Source organism: Sciurus vulgaris (assembly GCF_902686455.1).
Source record: "Sciurus vulgaris genome assembly, chromosome: 3".
Lineage (NCBI taxonomy): Eukaryota > Metazoa > Chordata > Mammalia > Rodentia > Sciuridae > Sciurus > Sciurus vulgaris.
In genome coordinates this window covers 105001940-105010535 of record NC_136463.1, presented here as the reverse complement: position 1 = coordinate 105010535, position 8596 = coordinate 105001940, and the positions used below count along the sequence as shown (strand labels likewise).

At 40.3% G+C, this 8596-nt stretch overlaps 1 pseudogene across 1 annotated transcript; it reads left to right on the top strand.

Annotated features, from left to right (window-relative positions):
• Nucleotides 1-973: 973 nt before the first annotated feature.
• Nucleotides 974-8596, top strand: LOC306658138 (small nuclear ribonucleoprotein-associated protein B-like; annotated as a pseudogene). Its single transcript, XR_013767026.1, has 2 exons — nt 974-1127; nt 6726-8596. The product of XR_013767026.1 is annotated as a small nuclear ribonucleoprotein-associated protein B-like (transcript).

Here is an 8596-nt window from a genome sequence, read left to right as displayed (position 1 = left end):
CCTCTTAAAGCACCTCTCCAATTCTTTGAGTTTTTTGCGGATATTTAAAAGTATTTGGCAGCAAGGTTTATGTTACATGACAACAAGCAAATGCTTAGTCATGCAATGAGAAGTAGAGACACTCCTGCTGCCCAGAGAAGCACTGCTCAGTTCCAAGGGGGATTTGTTTTACTTCTTCTTTGTTTCTGCCAATTTGTTAGAATAAAACTGCCATTTAATGCCAGATTGGAAAGTCTGCCAAAACTTTTCTTTAGCCCTAAAAAAAATTACAGAGCCCCATCTTCTGCACACATATCCATGTTTGATGTCCCACCTTAAACTTGATGAGAGTAGATTTAGTATTCTAAACAGTCTACTGCCAGCCATGCAAAATCATGAGAGTGTCAAGAGAAGGTGGTGAACACCCTGAGAAGACAAAAAGATGAACTGTCATAAAACTATAGAAGGTGATTTAGTCAAAGGCATTTTGCTTACTCAAGATGATCATCTGGATATCTGATTAGTTGGGGAATTAATATTTATTAATCCATGAAATGTGTGTCAGATACCTCACTAAATATATGGGCCATTCTTTCCTACAACATTGTAAAGCAGGTATCATTATCCTTAAGGACAGAACAACTAAGTTTCAAAGAAGTGAAATAAATAGCCCAAGGGCATTCTGTGTATTGGTGTATTTACAAAATTAAATACTCATTGAAGATTTGAGCCTCAAGTAAGATTATTCTTTGTGCCCATCTTTCTGTATGAAAGATATTAGCTCAGTATTCTTGGCCCCAAGTACAAGCTGTAGGGAGCTGAAGCATGTTTTTAGGTAGCAAGTATTACTCAGACTTGTGGAATGTTTCAGAGAAGAATGATATCATCCATGTGCCTGTATGTCACACACATTGGTTATTTAAGGAATCGTAACAGAATCCCACTCATTAGGATCTGGTATTCTTAGGGAAAAACAAGTCTAATCTTGGCTGGACCTCAGAACTCCATATCGGTTCAGGGTAAAGTCTTCCCACAGACCTATGGTGATAGACACTGTGCCCTGTCTGAGGAAGCCTTGAACATCCTGAAGCAGGGGTTGATCTGAATCCAATGAGTTTCTATGTCCCCCAGTCTGACCATCCCAGGAGGTAGGTAACATGAACATATTCTCTCTTGCTTGCTCTCACTCTCTCTCTCTCTTATCTTTCCTTTAAATCTTCATTAAGAGATCTTTTCCTTCCTAATAGATTCTCTTGAGAACCATAGACAGGTTGAGAGTGCTTCCTATTTATAGGAAGATGAAGAGATATTTTGAGTTATCACAATGACTTGTGGGCATTTCTGGCATTTAGGACCAGAGATACTGAATGTCCTCCAATTGTCTGGCAGTCTACACAAACTGTCCTCCCTGATGTCACTAGGCCCTAAGAGGAGCACTGCACTACATTCATTGTTCCCTCCTCTCTTGGCACTCATTTCTCAACAGCATATCCTCCCCACTACCACCAACAGTTTGTTCCAGTCAGAGCCTTGTGGAAGAAGAGAGGAAATGGATTATCATATCACCTCAAAAGGACACCCTACTGTTCTGAGTTCTGACCCCTTCTGTTCCAGGTTCCCCTAGCTTCCTGTTTCACTGAGAACTCAGTTTTTCACTCAAATGGATGAACACTCTATTGGCAGCTATTCAGAAGGCCACTGGTTGAAACTTTCAGCCCGTAGGGTTGACTTTTGCTGCCCAAAATAAGCAGTTATTGAAGTTCACTACGTACTGCTAGGTCATCTCTAAGGGTTCTTCCCTTTTTCCAATATGGAAAACATTTGTGCTGCCAAAGTCATGCCTATCCCCAGTGTGGGAGTTGTCAGCTCTCCTAGCAGAGGAAGAGTTGACCTCTATAACTTACATTTTTAACAATAGCTTTGCCCAGAGAAATCTGGCATTACTCCAGTTCTGTCTCTTGCCAGACTCGTAGAAGCTAGAGGAGATGAAGATTATGACCTGAGCACATGGATAGATGCAATGCTCCATATTAAACTGGGAGGGAAATAATACCTGAAAAGCTAAGTCTGGAGAAAAGAATACCAGAGCGTCAGCTTTGACCTGCCTTGTTAAGTTTGAGATGCCTCAGACTCTAAATGAACATGTCAAAATGGTTATTGGCAGTTAATAACTCTTGTGTTTTCTATTGTGTATATATTTCACAAAGCCATAATTTCATTATGTGAATAAAGTTTATTAATTTATTTATTAAAACAAAAAGATGGCTGTTGGATATATGAGTTTAGATTCCAGAGAGCAGTCAGGGCTGGAGATATATGTTTCTAAGAGATAAAGGGTACTAAATATAGAGACTGATAAATATGACCAAAGAGAGCTTTAATACAGGGAAAAGGGTATCTTAGGTCTGAGTAACTCCAACATTCGGAACTTCTGAATACTATATCATAATAAGCTCTGAATCTGACAAATATTACTAATAGGCAAACTTTATAGATATGATACTAATGAATGAAGTGCTAACTTTATTAACCTCATTATTTTCTTTCACAAAAGAGTGAGATACTTGTAGTTACCTTCAAGTACTGAGACTATGAATGATTTTTAATTGTTTTCTTATCATTTTCATTATTGTTTAAATTCTCTCCAATGAATATTTGACAGTTTTATAATGAGAAAAACACAAGCATTTAAAATAGTAATAGCCTCTACCTTATGTACAATGCATTTCAATACACCATCATAAGCTCATGAATACTTCATCACATTAGATATAAACTAATGAGCATTTCTTCTATAATAGTTGAAGATCTATGTCTATAAACATTTAAATTTTTTTAAATGTAGAATAATGATGCCTTAATAAAAGTGATAAGACCAAAATGTCAATATGGTATTTTGGACTTAATAAAAACATATTTATTGAATCAACAGAGCACCACAGCTAAAAGTTACCACACAAGAGCCTGTAGTTAGCTTGAGTAGTAGTTTACGAGCATGTTCCTTATGTTTCTGTATGTTTTCCAATTCTCCAAATGCAGAAGGATAGCAAAAATGCAATCAGGGAAATAATTCTTGGCCACAACTCACATTCCAAAGGAAAGAATAACAACAACAAAATACCCAAGCAAAACCATCTAACCACATCCTGGTAAAAACCTTTAATGTGCTGCTAGGGCATCATCTGGTCCTCATCATTACCAGCTGTGACTTGCACACCCTGGAAAGCCCAGACTTAGCAATAGGAACTAAAATCAAAGGCCCGTGACAAGGCTTTGAAGTTGAATGTGTTTAGCAGCATTTTTAACCAAGGTGGTGACTAGAGAAATAAGAGAAAGGACAGATAGGATCAGTACCAGACCAAGTAGCTAGGTCCTATTTAAAAAAAGATGAGTGATCTTTCCAAATCAGATAGAATGGCAACTTTCAGGTAGATCACAATAAACTTTCATTTTTAAAACATGTCAGTTTAAAGCCCACTTTTGAGCAGAATACATATGGGTGGGAAGAGGGGACAACAAAACCGAAGCACTTTATGTAAAATAAGGGAGAGATGATGAAATGCTTTGAAAATAATATGAACAAACATACCAAATATCACAGATGTAATGTGTGGTTCCTACAGCACATTCCACAGAAGAGCGGTTCCTAGGGATCTAAATCTGTGATCAAATAAATTAATCAAGATAAGCTTATTACAACAGAGCTTTTGATACATGCTGTGAATCTGGCAGAAGGGTAATAATAAAAGCAACAGCTTCCTAAAGTCTTTGTTCATGAAACCTTTTACCTGCAGTGTCTCAGAAGAGTGTTGTTCCCAAAACACACTCTTGATGTATCCTTCACAGGAGAGATTATGGCCATGTAGGGTGCATCAGGAAAGAATTCTATGGAAACTGAAGCAGTTTTCAAACAGGTGAATAGCTTGATGGAGGCCTGAGAGGAAGGCATTTAGACTGAAGGACCACACAATGGCTTCCAAGTTGAACTTGCTTACCAAAGATGAGAACAATCCATGTTTATGGAAGAAACACAGATTCTAAATGAGGTTTGATTGAGTGAGCTGTCTCTAAAAATATTGCAAAAGTTCAAGCAACTCAGGTAACTAAAAATGTCAAGTAAAACTATGAATTATAATTATCAAGAGGTCAGCGACAAGATAGAGGGTACATCTTGAAGAATCCACTAATCTTATAGATAACCTATCACAGAAGAGGTTTCCTTAATTGGTTTTCTAAATTATCATTCTGAATAATTCAAGAGTTGCTACAAATTTTTAATGACCTGAATATTTCAAAGCTAGAATATTTCTAATTCATTTTTATTCATTTGTCTCTGTAAGTTTTTCTTTTTCTGCTGTAAGGCTGTATGCTTTATAAGACAAATTAACAGTACTGTTTAATGCATTTGTTCCTTCTGGAATCCAAAATTATCACCCATAAGGCAGAAATCCTGCCAATTATAATCCTATCCTCACAAGACATCATCAAAACGCTGATTCATACTGACTAAACAAGCTGCATATTAATTACTCATTTCAGTGTTAGCACGTTCATTATATCTGGCTCTTTCCAAGGGAGGGAAAGATAAGGAGCTGCTGATGCTTCCAGGGCACTTCATTAAAATGCACAATGCAGCAAAAATAAGTTGCTTTTGCCCTTTAAATGAATCATGTAGAATAAACTTGTGAAAATTATAGTGGAAATAAAGGCTTCATCATTGGAAGTCAAAAGCATATTTTAGTCTACACCAAAAAAATGTTTTCGGTGGCTCACATGTACACAAGTTATGTTACAATGGGTCCAGTCTCTAATTCTGTAGCTCTCCTTCCTCAGTGGAAGCCCTGTTTCACTATTGTGCCATGTTTTGGTAATATTCAGAGTGAAAAAGGGAAGGTGACATAGTAGAGACTCATCTTGAGCTTAGGCTGTGTGTACCTGCCTGGGGACAAGAAGGCCCTTAGAACTAGAACTCAAGTCATGCCTCTTCTGGGACTTAGGTATATCTGGGTATAACTCGGTAACTGAAGGCCCGGGAGATTTTGAAATGGCGGCTCAGAAGTCTATCTATGGGGAATTTATTCTAAGGGAAGAAGCCAAGATGATGACTTGATCCAGTTACAGATGTGGTTACCAGGATGGGGTAAAGATCCCCATAGTAAACACTTCTCAGGACAATTGTAGCCATGGTCTCCTGGACACATAGATACACCCAAGGGAGGGAGTTGGAGCTATAGTTACTAATTAAAATAAATATTTCAAATAAACTGTGTAAAATATCTTTTAGGATTCTATCTGGTCAGAATATTAGGCAATGGGAAGAGAATCTATCATCTTCCCTCCTGCCCTTCCTGGCAGAACACGGAGCAAGGCAGGTCAGCTGTCATGAAGACTCAGGTCTCCCATCAAATGTTGAATGAATTCAACTGTCAACAGTGCTGGGCAGAGAAGCAGGAGAGACAAAAAGAGCTAGTGAGGAATGTGAAGGAGCATGAAGAAAGTGGGGCACAAGGCCGGGAAAGACAATGCAGAGGCATGTCAGAAAGACAGAGCTCAGAAAAGCAATGGCGTCCTATTAAAAATGAGCAGTATTGCTGGGAGCCTTTGGGGTAAAACTAGCCATAAGCACGTTTGAGGAAGCCATTAGAAAATCCCAGAATTACTAGTAGGTGGACAGGTCCTGGGTCAAAAGTCCTTTGCCACCAGGGAGAGAAAGCCAGAAAAACAAGGGGAATTTGAAGCATTACCTCATGAGTTCTTCTAGCTGATAATTCCTAGGAGAGACGTGTGGCATACATGAATCTTGGGAGAGTTCCCCTTGCCCATTTTTCAGTATAAAACAGAGGCCTTCAAACTGCCATTCTAAAGTGAATGTGAGGACTCTGATAGCTGGTAAAATATGCTCATTTTCTTTCATTTTTCAAACCTCATAGGGTGTGAGGTTATCATGCTAGGCAAGAAAGAAAAAGGGAAGAGAAGTAGACTGGGAAAGAGAGCAACTGCTGTACATTAGTTCTTGGTTAGACAGTTTTTCCTTGGCCATTTTTTTTTTTTTTTTTGTTGATTCTCAAGAGCAAAAAAACAAAAATAATTGGGTCAAACATTATTATCACCATTTTATGATTTTTTCAGGGAGATGGAGCAACTTTCCCAAGATCACATGGCTTCTGAGCATTAGAACTAAGATATGAATTAAGGTCTATCTGGGAAAAAAAAAAAAAAAAAAAAAAAAAACCCTATGCTAGAATCCCCCAGGCATGAGCAAGATGACCTGCTGGAGCACATAAGAAGAACATTAAAACTCTCATATATATTTATTCTTGACTTATGCTTGTCAGTAGGTCATCTTAGTTCAAACCAGATAATGACATACCACACCTAGTTCACAACACACCCTGACAATTTCTTGAAGATTCCCCAGAACAATGTCACAAAAAGTGCCTGCTCTCTAAATGTTCCTATAGAGTTATTGAGAGTTAAGTTCAAAGACTGAGCAGCGATACTACCCTTGGACCAAAGAATGGTTCTCCTCACTAAGGAAGGACAGGAATGTGAAGCAAAGAAGCTGCCACTTGCCTATTGACCAAATTGGTGGCCTCAAGATGTTACAACCACATCAGCCTCTCACCCAGAGGTGTTATCTTAGTTTCTCTGCCCCTGAATCTTTATGTCTCTGAATATTTGAAACTACTGACCAGTGCCAATTTCTTGAAAGTTTTAAAAGTTTTTATTATTTTGATCTATTCCAGGACACTGCACCATGTGATGTCAATAATGTGTTACTTGAAGTCAGAATGATCTGATGTGAGTTCTGGTTCAGCTTCTCAATATTGTTCATTGACACTGCCCAAGTCAATAACCTCTCTTGAGTCTCGATTTCATCATGAATGAAATGTAATGGCTCACAAGTTGTTATCTCTAAGGTTTTGAAGACCATTTTCATGTGAACATTGACCTCTTTTTATTATAAAGTTTTCAACTGCTTTAAAATTGGCACAACTTGGACTGCATTTCCAGTAGCGACAGCAGGAATCCGGCTGTTGGCGGGCGTCTAGACCTCGGTGGAGGCGAATCCGGCGGGAATCAAAGCCATCAGAACTGCCACCATGACTGTGGGCAAGAGCAGCAAGATGCTGCAGCACATTGACTACAGGATGAGGTGCAACCTGCAAGATGGCCGGATCTTCATTGGTACCTTCAAGGCTTTCGACAAGCCTATGAATTTGGTCCTTTGTGATTGTGATGAGTTCAGGAAGATCAAGCTGAAGAACTCCAAATAAGCAGAAAGGGAAGAGAAACGAGTCCTTGGTCTGGTGCTGCTTCGAGGGGAGAACCTGGTCTCAATGACAGTAGAAGGACCTCCTCCCAAAGATACTGGCATTGCTCGAGTGCCACTTGCTGCTGGAGGCCCAGGAATTGGCAGGGCTGCTGGCAGAGGAATCCCAGCTGGTGTTCCTATGACCCAGGTCCTGCAGGTCTTGCGGGACCAGTCCGCGGGGTTGGTGGGCCATCCCAACAGGTGATGACTCCACAAGAAGAGGCACTGTTGCAGCTGCTGCAGCTGCTGCCACTGCCAGTATTGCAGGGCTCCAATCCAGTACCCACCAGGCCGTGGGGGTCCTCCACCACCTATGGGCCAAGGGACACCCCCTCCAGGCATGATGGGCCCGCCTTCTGGTATGAGGCCTCCCATGGATCCCCCAGTGGGGATTCCCCATGGACGAGGGACCCCGATGGGCATGCCACCTCCAGGAATGCGGCCCCCTCCCCCAGGGATGCGAGGCCTCATTTGACCCTTGGCCACAGAGTTATGGAAGTAGCTCCACAGAGGCGTGGGCCCGATCCCCCAGGGCCACGTTACCACAGACCTGTTTGTTTGTTATGCTGTTGTTCCCAGAGTCTCACCGGATTGTCAGGTTTCCCCGCACAGGGCCCCCTCCCCGGGAATGCACCCGCCAAGGCCCTAGATCCATCTTGGCCCTTCTCAGCTACCTGCCTGTTTCCCGTAAGGCTGTACATAGTCCTTCTATTTCCTTGTGGCCTATGAGACTGGTTTATAATAAACTCTTGAGAGGAAAAAAAAAAAAATGGCACAACTTGTGGGGCTGACTGTGCTTCAATCCACATTAATTCAATAGAATAAAAAGTGCTACAATGGTCACTTTTGAGGTCCTATTTGCTTTCCACATACTGAAGTCCAGAGTTTTCAGGACAATGATACCATCTGTTTTTAAAATAATTCAGGACAAATAAATGTATCATGACACTTTCTGGGCTTTGCCCAAAAGTTGAAGTATTTTCCTACAGTTTATGCTGAGTATCTTTTTTTCTAATTCTATTTACATAAATATGTAAGTAAAAGGATGAAAGTTATGAAAGAATGTAAGGTTAAGAGCCAACAGAAAATTTTTGGAGGTACCACCAAATATCTAAGGAAGGGAGGATGAATTTCTAAAGATCCTTCCAAAAGAACCCATATAAATTAGTCTACTCTAAATACCTGCCAAGCACCAAGCACACAAACAGCTCTCATAGAAGTATGCATTAGTAACTAGGCACATGGCACATGCCTGTAAACCCAGGAACTCTGGAGACTGAGGCAGGAGGATCACAAGTTCAA